The following is a 22,526-nucleotide window of genomic DNA, read 5'->3' as shown; positions in this document are numbered from 1 at the left end:
AGCAGCACAAATAACAACCAAATAATCAGGTGACCACAATGAAAGAAATGACAGGTAGTCATAGAAATCTAATGCCAATAGAATACTAAAGCACGTACTAATACTACCGGTATGACAGGGAGAATACTAAACTAACTACCCTACTACCCTAATCTTCGACTTCCACCCCTTCCTATCAAGGGTCATGTCCTCGGTTAGCTGAACCTACGCCATTTCTTGCCTAATCACCTCACCCAGGGACGGATTTAGGGGGCGGAAGGGGTTCACCCGAATTCCATTCGCCGAAAAATTACACTGTATATATAAGGCAAAATCTATTTTTTACCTCTATATATTAAGTTTTGAATCCCCTTGACACAACCCAAAAGTGTAGCTTAGTGGTCAAGGAGTTCAAAACCTTTGTAACTTTTTTTCTTTTTGAACCCCCTTCGCGGAGATCCTGCCTCCGCCACTGACCTCACCCCAATTCTTTTTCGGCCTACCTCTACCTCTCTTTAGGCCTTCCAATGTCAACCTCTCAAACCTCCTGACCAGAGTGTGTGTGCTTCGCCTCCTCACATATCCAAACCATCTAAGACTCGCTTCCCGCATCTTGTCCTCAATTGGGGCCACGCCCACCTTGTCTCGAATAACTTTATTCATAATCCTATCTAACCTTATGTGTCCACATATCCATCCCAACATCCTCATCTTTGCTACCTTCATCTTTTGAACATGGAAGCTCTTGACTAGCCAACACTCAGCCCCATACAACTTGGTCGGCCTGACCACCGCTGTGTATAACTTACCTTTAAGTTTTGTTGGTACCTTCTTATTACACAAGACACCAGAAGCAAGTCTCCATTTAATCCATCCTGGCCCAATACGATGTTTGACATATTTATCGATCTCCTCATTCCTTGTATGACAGACGCAAGGTATTTAAAACTTTCTCTCCTAAGGATGACTTGTCAATCGAGCCTCACTTCCCCTTTCACATCCTAGGATACTTAAACACTTTTTTTTATATATTTTTTTCATTAGATAGGGAAGAGAAAGGCAAGGAGGGAGCGAAAAGAAATAGGGAACCATGAGAACTTCTCATATTTATTATGCGAAAATGGCATATATCCCTCTTTTAAGTTATCTAGTAAGGTACGTATTTAAGTTACTTATTTTTTGCACAAATGGCATGTAGCTCTATGCTGTTAGTTTGTCATTATTTATGTGAGTGTTTAACATTGATTAACTCATTTGTGACATCGCGTTCTAAAAAGTAAGAGAATGTGAATGTTTTGTCACTTGGGACCATATAATCTGTACAAGACTATAAATGTAAATGTAATGAGTATTTGCGAAAGTTTGTTCATCGTTTTCAACTTATTTAGCGGTAGAGATTTAGTTAAGTGCGAAGTTAAAAAAACGAGAGTTGTACACATTGCTTAAAATATCACAAGTATACTTAATACCAATACGGAGTAACTAGAGTCAGCAAATATCAGGGTCGAAGTCGAGCACTCACCGAAAATAGAGTGAATAATTTCTATTTATAGGGAATATATACGTAGAATGCCCTAATAGTACATGTACAAAAAATATTAGGGCATTCTACGTATATATTCCCTATAAATAGAAAAAGACAGAAGGATAGGGGAGAAAATATTCACTTATAAAAATACATTGACTTGATAGAGAGAATCTGGCTTTATCGCAAGCACACGAGAAATACCTTTTTACGAAGATTCTTGCACAACTTTTCCACTTGATCCAAGAACAACCTGAATATCCGAAGCCTCATCAATCATTTATCATTGTCAAAAAGAATATGCACATGTCTCACCCCTTTTCGGGTGACTCCCATATTTTTATTTACTTAAATATCATCCATTGCTATTTATTGTTATTTAATGACATCCTCCTCCTTTTGAGTCATTGAATATTGTTTGTGTTGTCCACACTTATTGCAATTCAGTCAAACATATATATTACTACTACAAAATCAGTTAATATATCTTTTGGATATTAATATTGGCTAAGATTGACCCTACTTTATTTAAATCTAATTGGTTGAACCCGAATCTAAATTTTAGGTCAAACAGTTTGGCGTCGTATGTGGGGACTTCTTAGCTAATCTTTTAGTTTCCTTTAGATCTACAACTTACGTGAGTTGCTAACCTAACAAACCACAAGGTTTTCCCTTTCTCTGCACATACGAAAACTTATATGGAAGGTAACTAATAAGTATGGATTTTGACCACTTATTAATACCTTTTTACTTTTATTTTAGTCCGAAAATATTTATTTATGTTTTCAAAACTAATGAAAGTGTGCAAATTATAAGAATATTAAAAATTTGGACTCTTATGAAGAAGTCTGACTCAAAAAGGAGTGTTCCCGACTCACAAGGCAAGAAGGGGCGCAACACACAAGAAGTGAATTTCGTAAAGGTATTTCTTCGGCCGCAGAATTCCCTCTGCGGCCGCATAACTGGTAAAGAAGCCTAGTAGAATTTAAGCAAAAGTACGGACCGCACATGAATTGTGCAACCGTAGATCATGGTCCACACTAACAAGAGCTCAAAAAATTCAGAGAGCGTGAAAATGACCAAGACTGAAGCCTTGCATGAAGTGCAGGAATTGTGCGGCCGCAGAAGCTGACTTGCAACCGCATACCAAATTATGTGGCTGCGGAATCTAAGTCCCTGCAAGTTGAAGCAATGTGCGGACCGCACATGGAATTGTGCGTCCACAGAACCTCCCAAGGGATATTTTTATCAGCGAATTTTGGGCCACTATAAATATACTAGAATCACATATTTTGGTCAAGTTTTGAGGTTCAAGCATCTGACCCGTTGTAATTTTCCATTAATCTGTGATCATTTTGGGATTAAAACATCATAGTTTATCATTTTAATCTTATATTATGAGTTTAATTAGTATTTATTCTTTATTTTCTTCATTTTCTACTATGAGTAGCTAGACTTTTACTAGGGTTGTGACCCAACCCTAGTGTGTAAACCTTATGAGTTTTTAAGTTAATGTTGATTTATGATAAGGTGTTAATTATTTAGCCTTGTTTATGCTTTAATTTTAGAATTAATGGTTGCAAACCTTAATTCATGCCTTTTTTAACTTGGTCTTTACTTGAGAAAGAGGGACTTAGTCTTGGAAAGCTTGACTAACATTGGGCTAGTTAAGAATTTGATTAGCCTAATTAAAAGGTTTGAACTGGAGATAGAGAAATTCGCCTTGAGCTCATATCAACTATTTAGCTTGATACCCATTTGGGCTTGAGAAAGCCAAATTAACCGAGAAGTATTGAGTGGTAACTTAGAGTTGAGAGCTATAAGACACCTCAATCAATAAAATAATTGTTAACGTACTTAACCCATTAGACAAACACCTAGGTGAAGGTCACATCCCTAGGCTTTTTAACCATTTGGTAAAACAACAAAAACAATCACTCGCTTTCTAGTTTCTTCTTATTAGTTTATAATTGTTAGTATTAATTTATAAGTAAAGAACAAAATCTCTTGTTTGGAAGCGTAATTTAGTTATTACATTTTCTCTCATCAAGTGTATATCCTAACACCCGTATTAAACTCCCTATGGAAATTGACCCCGACTCTTATTGTGTACTATTCTTCCAACGACCGTTTTCACTCACTATTGAGTGCGGATTGGACGTGGATCAGTAACCTCCTCCCCCCCCCAGGCGTGAGAGGTGGCCTCCCTTCATTGTAGCACAATAAAATCAAATGTAAAAGGGGCTCCACGTCCACAGGAGAAGGGACGCCACCGGCCATAAAGAAGCTCCTCGAAGCGTGGTTAACTGATACTTTAGTAAGTGTGCTCAATAAACCTACTCCATGCACTACCATATAGACCGCAAGAGCCCACAAAGTGCAACGAGCAGACGAACAGGGCGACCAACCTTACCCCCCAATACCAGGTATAACTCACAATATTACTAACAATGCATGTGACATCGTCCTCGCCGCTCTTCTGAAGAGGATGGAAGAAAGGGAGAACGAAAACAAAACGCTCAGAGATCAAATGAAAGAACACCAAGAACGAGTCGACAAGATACTGGGTGCCCCTAAGCTACTGCCAAAGAGGGATGTCGACAGGTTCATAGAGCAGCCGTATAGCGAGGAAGCAGCCCTACATGCCATACCAAAGACCTTTAAAATGTCGCCGTATATCAGGATATATGACAGAACGATCGACCCTGAAGATCACATGACTCATTACGTCACCGCCGTGAAGGGCAACGACCTCACCAAAGAATAAGTGTCCTCTATTTTGCTGAAAAAAATTTGGCGAAACACTCACAGGAGAGGCATGAACATGGTATTCATAACTAACAGCTTGCTCCATAGAAACCTTCGAAGAAATGGCCGATAGGTTCGTAAAGGCGCATGATGGGGCCAAGAAATCTCAAACAAGAGTAAACGACATATTCGCCATTAAGCAGTCCCTAGGAGAGGGGCTGAGGGACTTCCTAGCCGGATTCAACAGGGTTAGGATGAACCTACCAAATGTGTCCGAAGGGATGGCAGTCGCAACCTTTCATAACGGGTTGAGTGGAGAGGGTTCAAGAGCGACCATATACATTGCTGAGCCGATTGATGAAATATCCTCCAACAACTTAGGATGAAATCCATAATGCTTACTGTGCCAAATTTCGAGCAGATGAGGACAACCTCAACGGACTCACTCGACGGCTCATCTCAGTACAAGTCGAGCCCAGGAAAGAACAAAGAGATAACATAAGGAGGGATCACCCGGTCTTACGACCAAATAATAAACGACATTAGCCATACGTCAGGCCCCCTACCTCCTTCTTTCCGCTATGATGATGGCCTACTTAGGCAAAGGATGTGGACTCACCAGAACGAGAGAGGTATGCCCCCTTGTTGCATGCTCATAATTTTTGTATGACACCTACAAAAATAGTCTATGCCCTAGAGAAACTTTGAACGAAAGTGAAGTGGCCGCCAAAGAAGAGGTCCAACTCGAGCACCAAATAATCTGACGCCCTCTGCAAATTCCACGAGGAATGCGGACATAAGACAGAAGATTGCATCGCCCTAAGGCAAGAGGTTGTGAACATGTTGCAGCAAGGACACCTTAAGGAGTTGTTGAGCGACAATGGGAGTAACAACTTCGCCAGAGGTCGGGAACCCCGAGGCCCACCAAAGTTGTTGTCACTAGCTCATACTATCAACATGATTATTGGTCGTAGCGACGATGCCTCCATCAACGACGTTAAGTTTACTGCCACTCACAAGCTCAAAATATCTATCACCTACTGTCACGACCCAAACTGATGGGCCGCGACGAGCACCCGGTACCTTACTCAACTGAGTACCAATATAACATATATTTCTTATTACATCTTCGTATACACGTGACATACGGGCCTAATAGGCCAACATCATCATTTATAAACTCAAAATATAGGCCGACAAGGCCGTACAATCTTTTACGTATACGACATATGTCTACAAGCCTCTAAGAGTACATAAATGTCATAAAGGTCGGGACAGGGCCCCGCCATACTAATCAGTACATGTCCTAATCATACTGACCACATAAGAAACTCCAGAACAAATGGAGTGTACCAACATCTTCCGCTGAGCTGATCGCCTTCTTGGAGGACTCTCGACCTGTCTATCGAGACCTGCGGGCATGAAACGCAGCATCCCTAGGCAAAAGGAACATCAATACAAATAATGTACCGAGTATGTAAGAAATGAAAATCAGTAAATAATAGACATGAGAGAAACATGGAGTAAAAGACTGGACATGTACTTCTGCATGGCTTTGTGAATCATTTCATTTTTATAACGTCGTGCATATGCGTATAAATGTCATACCATGCATAGGTATATGTATTCATAACATCATCAAGCCTCTGAGAGCATCCCATCATATCATTTCAGCCACTGTGGGAAAATCATCAATGTATACCAACTGATCATGTGGTGGTGCGTATATAACTTCGTAACCTTTTTCCATATCCCATATACATATAATATACGCGTATATAACGCCTTCTGGTCATGGGTCAATGTACATGTATAAATGCATGAAATGCATAAGAAATACGTTAATAAGATTTCTCGAATATCATAAAATTAATATTCCTTTCGGATAAACTTTATCAAATACATATTTTTCTGGGACCCATGAACAGAGGATATAATAACAATTCACATGGGGAATCAAGAATATAGACACCCCTAGTATTTCTATGAATAGAGTCATTTATAAAAGTTGCGTATTTTGCTTGTGTCGTTTATATCATTTGGATCTTGCCAAAAGGAAAGAAGGAATAGCCTTAACATACCTGGAGTAGGGAAAAATCCGTATGATATTCTTGGAAAAGGTTGCACCGTACTCCTTTAGAACCGCAAAATTTTACGTTGCTACGGTTCTAACAATAATCGTTGGAATTGTTTGGTTGCAAGAAGTTTGGTTGAAATCTCGTAAGAATTGCTTGAAAGGATCACGTTGTTAAGGTACTTAAGGAATTTTCTCACTTGAATTCTTGAATCCTTTGCATGAATATCCGTTGCCTACTTTGCTTGAATATCTGCTACCTTTCTCTTGAATTAGAAAGGTTAATTGTATGAAAATACGTATGAATTCTTGAGGTTTTATGTTATGACTAAATACTAAGCCATATATTAATAAATATGCCACCTTTCCACTCAATTATAAGAGTTATAATATGGACAAGGCCTTGCTGCCATGTGACATCCTTTGTCTTATTGCTTTCTTGATAACACTTCTTCAACTAGATGAGATAAGGTGCAATTCTCTTAAATATTTCCACCTTGCAATTATAAGGTAAAAGTCACTTAAATGAAAGAAAGGGGCTGCCACATTTTGGGTTTGTTAGGCCTTATCCCATATCTCTAATTAATTAATCACTAATTGTTAATTAACTAGTTAATTCCCCCATTAACTAATAATTAACTAATTACTCACATAACTAAGAATTAGTTCAACTTACTTAAAATACTACTAACTTTTAACATACCTTATACACCTTACTATCATGGCCATGTGGTACCTTGTATAGTACAAGTCCATAAATATCGGGTATTTTAGCTCGGGCCATATTTTATCCCAAAATGCCAAACTTTACCTTCATGAATTTACTCGTCACTTGTTTGAAATAGCATAATGCTTATAATCGCAAAATAATTCCATTCCTGAACTTACGTCGAGTAACTTACGACGAAACTTTATCGAACAAAAATATGGGGTATAACATCATCCCCCCCCTTTGCAGCATTCGTCCTCGAATGTTGACTGATGCACTTATCATTTTCGTAACTTATGTCTTTTGAATACTTTAATACTCTTCTTGCCATCTAGGCAACTGTTCTTTGAATAAATCCAAAGGCCAGGGCATCCCCTCCTTTTAGGCCTCTTTCTCATACCACGACTTGTGGTCGGAATCCTTCCAATCTCGTAACTATTGCTACCTTCTATCATACAGCTTGTACGACTCTGACCTTGTAAATGCGCCTATGCGACTCTTTCCTTCAGCTTTTAGCCAATTTCTAGGCCTCACTTTGTGAACATATATAGAACTTGACAAGATATCCCTTTGGGCATCTATAGGTATACTTTCGCTCGGTACTTTGTCGAACTTACGAATATTGCTATACCTTATTGCATAGATCCGGTTATCTTTTCGCATGACTTTACTACATTTAAGTAGGTCGTAATATACCACAACTCTTGCCTCCATTAATCGTTACTGAGGTCTGCTACCAAACTCTAGGTTATGTTCGTTGCTTATCCCATATGTATAAATCGATGTCCTTTAATGCTTCCTCATTACTGTTCATCTTAATATTGACGGCTTAATCTCACCTCATACTTTGTGACTTTTGTCCATCCATTGTTGATTCACCTCAATATTGATATATAATCTACCACTGATAACTTGAAACTTCTTACGTAATCACTAGGCTCACGTTACATTGAGGATCATTTGAAGTGATTTTCCCGATCCACCGGGGGGAGATACAATGCTATATTTCCATAATCATATTTCATAGCATCCCAATGTGATTTACCTTACGTGGACAATCGAAGGCCCAAACGTCATCCTTCATCTATCACAATTACACCTTCATTCTACTACCAGGGCAGCATTCCATCTCTTCTAATGCTACTAGTCTTAGACTCCTTTGAGTTCATTCAAGCTATACTGAGCTTTCCATAACTTAGATAAACCATCAGCTCTCTTGTTTTCATGGGCTTTAATCCTGAGGACTTATCCATTCTCGTCACCTTCTTACTTGTCCTTTCTCATGCTTACTCCTGTCATAAAACTTCGTTGCTTTACTATACTTTAGCTTGCGATTGTCCTTTCTCATCCTTACTCCTGTCATAAAACTTCATCGTTTTACTATACTTTAGCTTGCAACCTCTATGTATATATTTATACTATTCACAATCTTCTTTCAACTTGCTTGCACCATAGATTTCCTTATGTTATTCCGAAATATCAAGTGAGACATCACATTGTCTCAAACTCTTATTTACTCTTTTAGCTAGACCTCTCGATATTTAAAAACCATAGGTTGGAATATATGCCACTGACGATGCCGCTATCATTCTTGAATAGTGAATCCCAGCGCTTCTAGCCTTCTATCCAAAGTATGGACTATTCACGATCTTCTGCATTTGAGTATCTCGTACGTTGTTCACCTTCACCTTACTTACCTTAAAATCTCACATTACATCTTCTATCTCTTTCATGACCTCCCTTCCACATAAGTATAATTCACATCCATGACTTGAAGCTCTATTATAATACTTGCACCTTTAGTGTATACACACTCCGGTGGGAGCTTCATATTGACTTCTTACGAGGTTGGTACTCTTCTAACTAACTTTATCGTAGACCATTATAGAATATGGCTACTATGCTATCTCTCTTGAATCTCTGACATTAAGAGCAAAGTTGCAATGTTCTCAATCCCGATTTCTATAATTTTCTGGGTCCAATAATCAGACTCCTGATTTACTTCGTTGTTATTGTAACTCTTTAGTTTCCTCTTCCTTCTGATTATCCTTTATGTAGGCTTAAGCTATCTTCTGATATGTGGCTCACGGTATTAGTTATTACTTTTGACTTTCATGGGCACTATGGAATATCCATGATACAATCTTCTGATAATTCAATCCTTTGTCTATTCCCTAGGCTCAATTCTTTTTTTTAACTTATACCGGAGTCTTCTACGGCTATATGAATATCAACATATATGGTGCATGGATATCACTCTGAAGTCTTAAGTGCATAATCCCTTTTGTTCCCTCTGAGCTTCCTTTAAACGTAAGTTATTACTTTTCCTAGTCTTTATGCCCCTCTATTGCGTGTATACTTAGCTTATCTTAGTTCTCACATATGCCGGAGTTTTTGTGCAACTCGTATGATCTCGAATATTACTTTTGATTTTTTACTTTCCATCCATTAGCCACGGTAGGTGTCACTTTCTTATGGAGTGCATACAATGTTGTTGTGAGACTTTTGTTATAAGACCATTTCCTCCTTAGGTCACTGAGCTTAGGTTGAAGCCTTCTTCCTTATTTCCTCAACTAATCTTTCATTATAGTATTTAGGGAGACCTTCTGGCTCTTGTAAAGTTACAAGCTTATCACATCGTATACTTGACGGAATTTTTGATGTTCTTCCCCGCCTATAATTATCCGTAGTTACTTATTTACACGCCCTTGTGCTTATAGGGTTGCTTCTGAACTAATATTTTGACTGTCTTGCCAGTGACATTCTCTTTTATTTACCTTTAACTACCCCAACTCCTATCTGGATATATCCCAAGGATCACGATGTCATATCTGTGAGACTGAATTCCCCATGTTGGGGTTCACTATGCTCGTCTTGCACAACATGTTGATTTGTCTGTGCCCTCTTGTTTAGCCATAACTAGGCTCTTCTTGAATTAACTTCTAACTATTCGTTGGCCCATTCTCATATCCATGTTCCGCGTAATCTTTCTTTGGTTATTTCCTTTTTCTTAACTTACGTCTCGTACTGGCTCCTTATTTATCAATAACATCTCGGACAGGAACCCTTACTTCCTCTCCTTGACGTCGTGCTTGCATAATGTTCTGGAATCATAGAATATTTGTAGGATTTGAATGAGTGCAATCTTATCCCTTTCTCATTTTTGTTGCATTCTTCATTTACTATTCCGTAGTTACTAAAACCACTTAATTCTGACTTAATGCCACATCACTCCATATCCCCCCCCTTAGGGAGTACTAAGATTTAGTGCTACGACGATCTACCTATAGATGTTTTACCTCTTCATCTTTGGCATCTTTTCACATCATCGATGACCCTTACTCGCCTTGCAGTAATCCTTCTGTACCAAGGATAACAAAATTCCTTACCCGCGAGGGTGACACTTAGTATAACTGGCACATATAATCCCTTAAGCTGAACTTTGCTCACATTGCTTGCTTTAGGGAAGCGTCTTCCTGAATGACCATTCTCTGAATTTCTCATGAATCTTCATTTGTTGTCTACTCTGTTATTGCCGGAACGAAATCTGAAATTCTCATGATGTCAATCATTATCAAATCTCTCAATCCTTAATTCATGTTTAGTTTACCTTGTTCACAAGTCCATACTGATTTCTATTACTCTAGGTTTAACTTTTCCTTCCGGTAGTTGCGTTGGAGTCACAAATTTATTTCTCGAAGTGAGGAGATGACTTTATGACCTATACTCTTTTATTGTCTCGAGGCTTGTCATCTCTCATCTTTTCCTTCACTTGACTATAGACTTTGTAATACTGTCATCTTTTTGATCTACAGTTGTTATCCATGTATCACATCTTACTCATAATGCTTCATTAACTCTCTTTTTATTTCACTGCTAACATTTATGTTTATCACTTTATTCGAAAAATTCCAACGAGACATTCTTTTGCTTTTAGCTCCCTTGCTCCATCCCCTGGCTTTTCGGGTTGCCTAACATTCTCGCTCTACTAAGAACGGGAACCATACTTAGGTAATATTTATCCCTTCAAGGCTTCTAGTGCCTATCTTTGTAATGCTCATATCTAGCTGTACTATTTTAAAGTGCACCATCTAGGTGTCTCACCAAGAGATCTATTAGCACATTTGCAATACCCTTCTGAAATGTCAACTAACGTAATAATCCATCCACTATTTTAGGTCACTCTAACCCCAGTCGGACTCTGATATCCGTCCTTCTCTTATATTATTTTTGTTAGACCCCATAGGGTATAAATGAGATAGGTGTGGCCAATTGTACATATCTCTATTATTGTTGAAGGTAACTCAAAAGGCTTATATTCCTCTGCCTGAATTGTAAATACTAATAATCTTCATTAACTGGGCGCCTCGTACCCTTCTTCATTTTGCTTCTTTTACTTGTTGAAACTTGTATCTATCTTCTGAATCTCTCATTGACTTTCACCATAGGGGTGGATAGATATTCTTGCCTTAAGGCTCCTTATCAAGAGACTCTCATGTCTTAGTACACACATGATCTACTGAATACCTCATATTTATCCATCATAAGCATGATGCAAAAATTGAGTTCCTCTGACTCAACTCTTCCACACTTATATCTCTTACCAACCGTCTTTGTAGATGTAGGCATCATCGTATTCCGAATAAGATAAAGTTTAAGAAATTGAGTTCTTACATCTGAGCTCTACCACACGATCTAGAGTAAGAAAAAAGAGTGACAATCCTAAATGCCCTGTAGCCTCCTGCTTATAAGTGTGGTACACAACACACCCATAAATAAGACTCTACTAGACACGGCTTGTAGACTCCTTAGGACAGAACTGCTCTGATACCACTTTTGTCACGACCCAAACCGATGGACCTCGACGGGCATTCGGTACCTTACTCAACCGAGTACTAACATAATATACCTTTCTTATTACATCTTCGTATACACATGACATACGGTCCTAATAGGCCAACATCATCATTTATAAACTCAAAATATAGGCCGACAAGGCCGTACAATCTTTCACGTACACGACATATGTCTACAAGCCTCTAAGAGTACATAAATATCATAAAGGTCGGGACAGGGCCCCGCCATACTAATCAGTACATGTCCTAATCATACTGACCACATAAGCAACTCCAAAACAAATGGAGTGTACCAACATCTTCCGCTGAGCTGATCGCCTTCTTGGAGGACTCTCGACCTGTCTATCGAGTCCTGCGGGCATGAAACGCAGCGTCCCCAGGTAAAAGGGACGTCAATACAAATAATGTACCGAGTATGTAAGGAATGAAAATCAGTAAATAAAAGACATGAGAGAAACATAGAGTAAAAGACTGGACATGTACTTCTGCATGGCTTTGTGAATCATTTCATTTTTATAACGTCGTGCATATGCATATAAATGTCATACCATGCATAGGTATATGTGTTCATAATATCATCAAGCCTCTAAGGGCATCCATCATATCATTTCAGCCACTATGGGCAAATCATCAACGTATACCAACTGATCAGGTGGAGGTACGTATATAACGTCGTAACCTTTTCTCCTATCCCATATACATATAATATACGCGTATATAACGCCTTCTGGTCATGGTTCAATGTACATGTATAAATGCATGAAATGCATAAGAAATACGTTAATAAGATTTCTCGAATATCATAAAATTAATATTCCTTTCGGACAAACTTTATCAAATACATATTTTTCTGGGACCCATGAACAGAGGATATAATAATAATTCACATGGGGAATCAAGAACATAGACACCCCTAGTATTTCTATGAATAGAGTCATTTATGAAAGTTGCGTATTTTGCTTGTGTCGTTTGTATTATTTGGATCATGCCAAAAGGAAAGAAGGGATAGCCTTAACATACCTGGAGTAGGAAAAAATCCGTATGATATTCTTGGAAAAGGTTGCACCATACTCCTTTAGAACCGCAAAATTTTACGTTGCTACGGTTCTAACAATTCTCGTTGGAATTGTTTGGTTGCAAGAAGTTTGGTTGAAATCTCGTAAGAATTGCTTGAAAGAATCACGTTGTTAAGGTGCTTAAGGAATTTTCTCACTTGAATTCTTGAATCCGTTACGTGAATATCCGTTGCCTACTTTGCGTGAATATCTGTTACCTTTCTCTTGAATTAGAAAGGTCAATTGTATGAAAATCCGTATGAATTCTTGAGGTCTTTTATGTTATGACTAAAGACTAAGCCACATATTAATAAATATGCCACCTTTCCACTCAATTATAAGAGTTATAATATGGACAAGGCCTTGGTGCCATGTGACATCCTTTGTCTTATTGCTTTCTTGATAACACTTCTTCAATTAGGTGAGATAAGGTGCAATTCTTTTCAATGTTGTCACCTTGCAATTATAAGGTAAAAGTCACTTAAATGAAAGAAAGGGGTTGCCACGTTTTGGGCTTGTTAGGCCTTATCCCATATCTCTAATTAATTAATCACTAATTATTAATTAACTAGTTAATTCTCCCATTAACTAATAATTAACTAATTACCCACATAACTAAGAATTAGCTCAACTTACTTAAAATACTACTTACTTTTAACATATTTTATACACCTTACTATCATGGCGATGTGGTACCTTGTATGGTACTAGTCCATAAATACCGAGTATTTTAGCTCGGGCCATATTTTATCCCAAAATGTCAAACTTTGACTAAACTCATTTTTCTTCGATTTGCTTACCCTCTCACCTTCACGAATTTACTCATCACTTGTTTGAAATAGCATAATGCTTATAATCGCAAAATAATTCCATTCCTGAACTTACGTCGATTAACTTACGACGAAACTTTTTCATACGAAAATTTAGGGTGTAACACCCTCGAACGGTATGACGGACTCGAAGAAAGTATCATCTACGATGAGTCAGATGCTGACGATTTGACTTTACCTCACAACAATGCTCTTGTCATTACTTAACGAATTTTAGATATTGATGTCAAACATATCATGGTAGGCAATGGGAGTGGAGCGTGCATTATCCATCCCCGAGTCCTCGCCCAGATGAGACTCGAGGACAAGATAGTGCCACGCTGTATCACACTAACCGGTTGTAATAATGCAGTTGAACGGACATCGGGTGAAATTACACTCCCTCGTCCTGGCCGGCGGCATAACTCTGGAGACAACATTTCACATCATCGACCAGGCCACCGCATACAATGCCATAGTAGGACAATTATGGATACATCCCATGAGAGCCGTCCCCTCCAGCCTATACCAAGTGATCAAGTTCCCAACACCTTGGGGAATATTCAGCATACGAGGGGAATAGTGCACGTCCTGCGCACGTCCTGGAAATGTTACTGCATTGCCTTGGATAGCACGACAACCCAACAGAATAAAGATAAGGAAAAAAAGGCATAACAATCAACAAGGTCGAGGTCGACGCAAGAAGAGACTAGGGACGTCATCACGGACCCCAAAATAGTAGAAGTCGCGGACTCAACTATAGAGGACCTTGACCCCATTCAATTAGATCTCAGCGATCCCAACAAAAAGGCCTACATCGGCTGCAAAGTCTGAGAACCAGGTAAATTTAGCCAATTTTTAATAACTAACGCAGATTTATTTGCCTTCAGCCATGCAGATATGTCAGGCATCCCCAAGGAGATCACCATACATAAATTGAACGTCGACCTATTATATCCCCCAGTAAGGCAGGTCAGACAAAAGTTCAACCCCGTTATCAATGATGCGGTCCATGATGAGGTAGAAAAACTATTAGAAAATAGTTCCATCAGCGAGTCGAAATATCCCAAGTGGATCGCCAACGTAGTGATGATCAAAACGAAAAATGGGAAATGGAAGATGTGTGTAGACTTCATAGACTTAAACAAAGCATGTTCGAAGGATTCATTCTCGTTACAATATATCAACCAACTCATCGATGCGACAGCCATGCACAAGCTGCTGAGTTTCCTGGACGCGTACTCGGGCTATAACAAGATACTTATAGAAGAAGAAGACCAAGAGAAAACCACGTTCATCACCCACCGAGCAACATATTGTTATAGGGTCATATCATTTGGGTTGAAGAACGCAGGATCCACCTATCAAATATTGGTCACAAGAATGTTCAAAGACCAGCTTGGCAAAACCATAAAGGTATATATCGACGACATGATGGTCAAATCTATAAGGGCAGAGGACCATATCAACCATTTGAAGGAAGTTTTTGACATACTAAGACGGTACGAAATGAAACTAAACCCAGAGAAATGCGCGATTGGCGTAGCCTCGGGGAAGTTTTTGGGTTTCATAGTGTCGCAACGAAGGATCGAAGTCAACCCGTAACAAATCAAAGATATCGAAGGGATCCCGGAGTAACTGACTACTAAGAAGCAATACCAAAGGTTGACTGGTCGAATGTCGCTCTATCGAGATTCATCTCGCGGTCATCCGATATATGTCACAGATTTTTTGGCATGCTCAAAAAGGATAACAGCCTCAAGTGGACGCCCGATTGTGTACAAGCTCTGTAAGAACTAAAGGTGTATCTATCATCACTACCTCTACTCTCGAAGCCTGAACCCGAGGAACGCCTCCTCGTCTACCTCACCGTCTCCGAAGTGGCAGTAAGTGCAGTCCTGATTAGAGAAAGTAAAGGTACGCAATCTCTCATTTATTACATTAGCAAAACACTCATTGACACCGAAACGAGATACCCATACCTCGAGAAACTAGCCCTGGCACTGGTCGTAGATTCACAAAAGCTTAGACCCTATATCTACTGCCACCATATCTCGATCGTTACCAACTTTCCTCCAAGAAGCATTTTACATAGACCCGAATTGTCGGGGAGGCTGGCCAAGTGGGCCATCGAGCTAAGAGAGCACGATATCACATATTAGTTGCGAACAACGATAAAGTCGCAAGTGTTTGCCGACTTTGTCGCAAACTTCGGCGCAAAGATAATGCCTAAGGTCGAGAAGGAAGCCGCCCCAAGCTTCTATCCAAACACAACACCTCTGGGTCCTATACACCAATGACACATCCAATGCTTCTGGATCCAGACTAGGACTCGTACTCGAGGTCCCTACCGGCAAAGTAATTCTCCAGTCCGTAAAATGCCTAGATATAACTAACACTCAAATATAGGGCGAAGTGGTTGAACCTCTATTGTGATTCACAGCTCGTAGTCAACCAAGTCATAGGGACTTTCCAAATCAAAGAACAAAGGTTGCAAAAATATCAAATCAAGACCTGCAAGTTGCTGCCCAAGTACGACAAATGCCAGCTCGACCAGATCCCGCATGCCCAGAATATCGAAGCGGACGACCTCGCCAAATTAGCCGCAGCCACCAAAAGCACCACAACCGGGGATAAAAATATAGTCCACCTCCTCAACTTGTCGTGGGACCAAATCGAGGTAAGATCTATAAGTTTAACTTGGGATTGGCACAATTGTATTATCACCTACTTCCAGGACGACACACTCCCAAACGACAAAAATGAAGCTAAAAAACTAAGAATAGAAACAACCAGATATAACCTCCTTCATAATGACTTATACAAGAGAACATACGGCGGCCCTCTGGCGAAGTGTTTGGGTCTAAACCAAACCCAGAGCATCCTCGAAGAAGTTCATGAAGGCCATTGCGGCGCTCGATCGAGCGCTCGTTAGGTGTCTCATACATACAGGATACTACTGGCCCACCGTGAAAAATGACCCCTCAGAATTTGTAAAGAGATACTAACAATGTCATAAATATGCCCAAATAATTCACCAAACAGGCGAACAACTTCACTTAGTCACCTCTCCATGGCCATTGATCAAGTGGGGAATGGACATAGTGGGCTCCCTCCCAGCAGAGCGAGGTAATCTACAATTTCTTTTAGTTTTAACTAACTATTTCTCTAAATAAGTGGAAGTAGGAGCGTTCTCCCAAAGAGACGAACAAGAGGTAATCGCCTTCATATGGAAAAACATCATCTGCCAATTCGGCCTACCCAAAGAGATCAGCTGCGACAACGGACCCTAGTTCACGGGAAAGAAAACCGCTGAATTCCTCGAGAAATGGCATATTAAGAAGATACTTTCAACCCCTTATCGCCCAGCCGGTAACGGGTAGGCATAATCCTCTAACAAGTCCATATTAAACATCATGAAGAAAAAACTCGAAGACGTCAAGGGATTGTGGCCGGAAATACTCCCAGAAGTATTGTGGGCGTATAGAACCACCCCGAAGATAAGCACAGGAGAAACACTCATTTTTTTGGTCTACGGAACTTAAGCAGTCATACCAGTGGAGGTCGGAGAGCCCAGCTTGAGATACTATCATGAAAGCGGCATTAACAATGACGATACTAGAAGGCAAGAGTTTGATAAGATCGACGAACGAAGAGACATGGCGTACTTAAGAATGGTTTCCCAAAAGCATCAAGTGGAACATTACTACAACAAGAAGGCAAAGGTACGACCACTCAAATTCGGAGAATACGTACTCAAAGCCAAAACCCAAGCAAGCAGAGATCCACAAGAAGGCAAACTGGGAACAAACTGGGACGATCCGTACAAGATTATAGCCAAAGCAAACAAGTGTTCATTCCAACTAGAAACAATGGAAGGAAAACAATTACCAAACAATTGGAACATCATCTACCTCAAATACTTCAACTTCTAAAAAAAAGAAGCGCCCCCTAAGTCGTACTCTTTTTTCCTCACTTGAGTTTTGTCTCATTAGGGTTTTCTCAAGGAGGTTTTTAACGAGGCGGTGGAAAGCATATTGAAGATGACGAAATTAAAAGGAGCAGAAAGCATAATGACCAAACAACAAAAGCAAAAATACATAAGTACAGAAATAAATAACAGGAAAGGAATAAGGTGCAAGACATAAATTTAATATTTCACATATAGATATAGATTTTTTTATAAAGGCTCTTGAAGATGCCGACAAAAATACACAAAAAATGTCAAAAACTGCTAGCCATCGCCATCACGACCCACAACGTCCTTACCAGCCCGACCCTCAGCAACATCCCCACCCTAATCGCAGACACCATCACAGTCCCGACCTTCAGCGTCCTCTCCATCCTCGCCCTGAAGGTAAATAGAAACGTACTAGGCATCCTCCTCAAGATGATGTATAGCATCCTCCCCATTCTCATTTTCTTCGCCAGGACGAGGCATAGCAGGTAGCCACAAGAAATTCGAGCCTCGCGAGCCTTGCCCCAGCATCCTCAAAGGTCGCCCCAGAAACGGAGCCCATCATATGCAACTCACTAAGCACATCCAGTCGGGCCTCGACATGAATCCATTCTTCATACAACTCACATGGTATTTTGGGGAAGCCATAAGTAGTAGACAGAGAAGGTCGTGCAAGCAATTGGGCCTTCTCAGCCTCCAAAGCAGCAACTCGATCATAAAGATCATATGTTTCCTTTTCTAACTCACCAATCCTCTCCTCAAGTCAGCCCTTCTTAGCCCTCGCCATTGACATGTCGTTTTCTCACTCAGAATGAAGGGATCGATTCTCCAACTCAAGGAACTCCACCCTCCTCCGAGCCTCCAACCAAGTAGACTCCGCCTTATCAAGCTCCTCCTGCTTCCCGATAATCTCGCCGCTGAGAGCCTCCGCCTTAAACTGTCACTCTTCAAGTTGGCCTCGCAGATGGACCACTTGGGCTTGAGGATCGCTACATTGGGCCTCTACGCCCCTACTAAGCTCGAGCTCATACTCTTTGCTCCTCAACGTCCCTTCGAGGATGCTACACTTCTCTACGGCCTGCATCAGCACTTCATCCCTCTTTTTCAAGTCCTCCATCAGGACTCGAACATCGCCAACTTTACGAAACCGACCCTAGAGCTCCCAGTACTCTCTAAGGCACGTTGTATACTTATCTTTTAGATTCACATAAATTTCTTTACGTCTCATCTCCCGCCGAGCACTCTCAATCTCTAGAATAACCATGTATAAAATGAAGAAAAAGTGTTATATCTTACAAATAAACTAAGGCATAAGGAAAGGAACAAACGATAATCGTACTTACCCTAAGAGTGAGACCAACAATGTTATTCAACAGGGAACCATCATTTATCTTCTCGAGGGTCGTATCCTCAATCTTAGAATAGAGAGGACCGAGGGCAGGGACAACCTCCTCAGTATTTACAAGCAAATTATGATCCATTAGGATCGTAAGAGACCTAGAGTCCCCCTCCAACCTCACCTCAAGTTGATTAAGCCCCTCCTCAATTATCCTCAACTCGTCTAGATCCATATTAAAGTCAAATCTGACATCCTCCTCAGCAACGGTCTTGCTTCTGTCACCAGCAGACAATGAGACATCTACTGCAACCCTAGAGGACGAAGCCTTATCTTGCCTCAAAAGTGTGAGGTCATCGTTAGGCGACCCACTTCGACTGTCTCCCCCTCAATACGCACTGATGCATCCACATTCATCTCCTCCAAGTGCGGGGCCTCAGAGTCCATCCTCGTGCTCTCTCTAACATGCACTATGGTCGTCTCTTAAAGAATGAAGTCTCCCTCTTTTAAGTCAATGGCTATTGGTACTTCCCCTCCCGCATCTACGACTCTCCTCTTACGGGGCATTAGACCCCCATCATCAAGGGTGACATTGTCGTCCTCATCAACCAGTGAAAAGAGTTGAGGATTAGAAGTAGCAAACAGAATAGAGACATGCTCTTAGACTGCGGTAGCCAAGGCAGGGGCAGGTACATAAGTTGTAGTAGTCAAAACAGAGGCAAAAGTTGAAGGTACAACAACCTTCCTCCGAAAAGAGGGCACTGGTGCCCGGCTCCTACGAGAAGACCCCCTGCCTCGGAAAGAGAGAAACGTTAAAGTTAGTAGAATGCATCGACAATACAACAAAAGTGAAACGACCACGGCCAAAGAGAAGAGGTTACCTGTTGAAGGAAGAGCCAGTTTGAACTTCTTGAAGAAGCTCGGCCAGTTGCGGTTTCCTACGACATGGGGGAGGACTTGCTCGACATAATTGGAAATGCGCATGACTAAAATGGGAGGCTGGTTGTTATCTGCAAGAAAAGAAAAATCCTTCAACTAACTCCGAGCAAGTAAAATAATAAAGATAGAAACTGGGCACTTACGTGTGTAGTTCCAAGCCTCAGGAAAGCCATCGACGTTAGCCACAATGTCCCTAGTTCTAACGTTGAAGAAGTTGAGCCCGAACTGACTATTGGCCTTGTCGACCGTCTTCACCACCAAGAATTTGCCTCCACGGTGGTGAGGTTCATCATCGTTCCCTATAGAAGCTATGGACAAATAGATGCACCAAATGTGGCATCAGTTTGACCCCGACCAACTCGAAAAATTTATTCAGCATTCTGATAATCATGTTGACTTATGGTGCAAGCTGTGTAGGGCTGATGCCATAGTGATGACAAAATTCTTCCATCAACGGAAGAATGGGGAACGAATAATCGATGAGGAAGGGATAATGATATAGAGAATAGTATCTAGGGCAATGAACCGGCACCACGTCCCCTTCGGCCGGGATCAATTTGACATGCTTTGGAATACCGAACTTTGCTTTGAATTTCGCCAATTCTTTGGAAGCCATCGTCGATAGAAACTTCCCTAGTGCAGCGTTCGATGATCGGGTAAGATCAGACCTAATGTCGGGGTTATGGGGGGTTATCTCCTCCACCGACGGGAAATCTTCATCCTCGGCAATGGCAGAAACACTCTCCCAATGGGAGGGAAACACAACTTCCAAGGGAGCAACGCGACTCCCTTCACCAGCATCTAAGAGCAAGTTTGACATGATTTAAGGTGATGAAGAAGAATATAAAAGGGAGAGATTGGGGGATGATGTAGGGCAACAAAACAGGGAAAGGAGGTTTAGAGAAAAAAGATGCAGGAAAGAAGGCTGATGTCTAGAAAAGATAGAAGAACAAAATTTCAAATTCAAGTCCAAAAACCTCTATTTATAGAAATCATGGCACTAAACCCGAAAATGACTCGTCATAATTGGCATCGGAATCGAAACGGTAAATCCAATCAAGGGTCATGCACGAATTGAAGCAACACATCGAGAACATGCGTCCTAATAAACATGATGTCATGACGTGACTCTAACCCTTGGACAAGATAACTCTAACAAATTACCCGGGAAACCTGAAGAGTTTGAAATATGCTGCCCACAGAGAGCCACGTTGTTTGTTCGCCATGACGACTACGACTCTTGTGGCCAACTCGATAAGTTCGACCACAAATGACATTATCCGCTCATTGAACTCACATGCGAGGATGACTTCAATAAGCGGAGGGATGACGAGCGCAAAACACAACACAAAATTAATGATCGCTAGTCAAAGATAGTATAGTTTAATTATCGTCTCCACATGGATTGGATTTAAATAATGTTCGAGTAATGGTTTAAATGCTATTCAAGAGGATAAACACGTGAGTAAATGATTATGAACTACATTTAACTACTAAAATAAAGCAATTAACAATTGACTGCAAAGAACTAAGGATTAGCAGAGTCAGATTCTTATCAATGTGAAGAATAAGGGTGCTGACATGGTAGGTGCAAGGTTGTTATTCTGGATATAATATTGTTATATTTCATTCTTGAGTTTCTATTGATTCTCACGAATTCAATAGGTGATTAGCTTATGCTTCCGATTCAGACTCCTCTCTCGATTAAATCTAAATCTTTCAAATAAACTAATGTGAAGTGCGGTGAAACTTGCAAGAATCTATTGGTAAGAATGGTCTAAGAGAAACTTCTCTCGATCATTTCTCAATCTCAATTTAAGAGGTAGATCACAAAGCTCTTTCGATTATTTTAAAGAAGTACCAAAATAAATTAAGGCATGCATTGTAACGATGTTCAATATTATGCTCCTCTTTCGATTAAACAAGATAATGAATAAAATCACAAATTTAGTTAAATCTCTTCCAATAGATTCAAGCAATTAAGAAGTAATCAAATACATAAACAATAACCAAGTCACCAAGGCATGTCAAATCCTAAGGTAAACTACTCCATAATTATGGAGGAAGTCATCACAATAAGAGTTAAAGAATAAGAAAGCATCAATCTAGCATTACAATCTAAACACCCGTATTGAATTGATGGAAAGATGATGGAATCTCGTGTCTCGTTGCCTTCAATGCTTTCCCAAAGCTTCCAAGTTTCAAAGTCCTCTAAAATTCATGTTTTTGGTATATTTATACCATATTGGAACGGGCCCGGACGAAACTACCATTTTCAGGCCGAATTGGGACAATTGGATCGCGAAAATATACTAGCGCGCCACCCATGCGCCACATTAGTGAGGATTTTCACTTTTTAGAGAGTTGATTTTTTCACTGTGCAGGAATTTTGCACTAGTGCCCCGCTACGCATGGCGCGAGGCGGTAGTGCAATTTTCTTAGAGTAATTTTGTTTTTTCACTTTTTGAAATCTGGACTTGGTCCTCGACTCCCGAATGTGATCCCGACTTAATTTCTTGAGCTTTTACTCAGACTTCT

This window comes from Nicotiana tabacum, chromosome 17 (assembly GCF_000715075.1).
Source record: "Nicotiana tabacum cultivar K326 chromosome 17, ASM71507v2, whole genome shotgun sequence".
In the NCBI taxonomy this organism is placed as follows: domain Eukaryota; kingdom Viridiplantae; phylum Streptophyta; class Magnoliopsida; order Solanales; family Solanaceae; genus Nicotiana; species Nicotiana tabacum.
The sequence above is the reverse complement of the archived record's forward strand: the minus strand, read 5'-3'. Positions refer to the sequence as shown.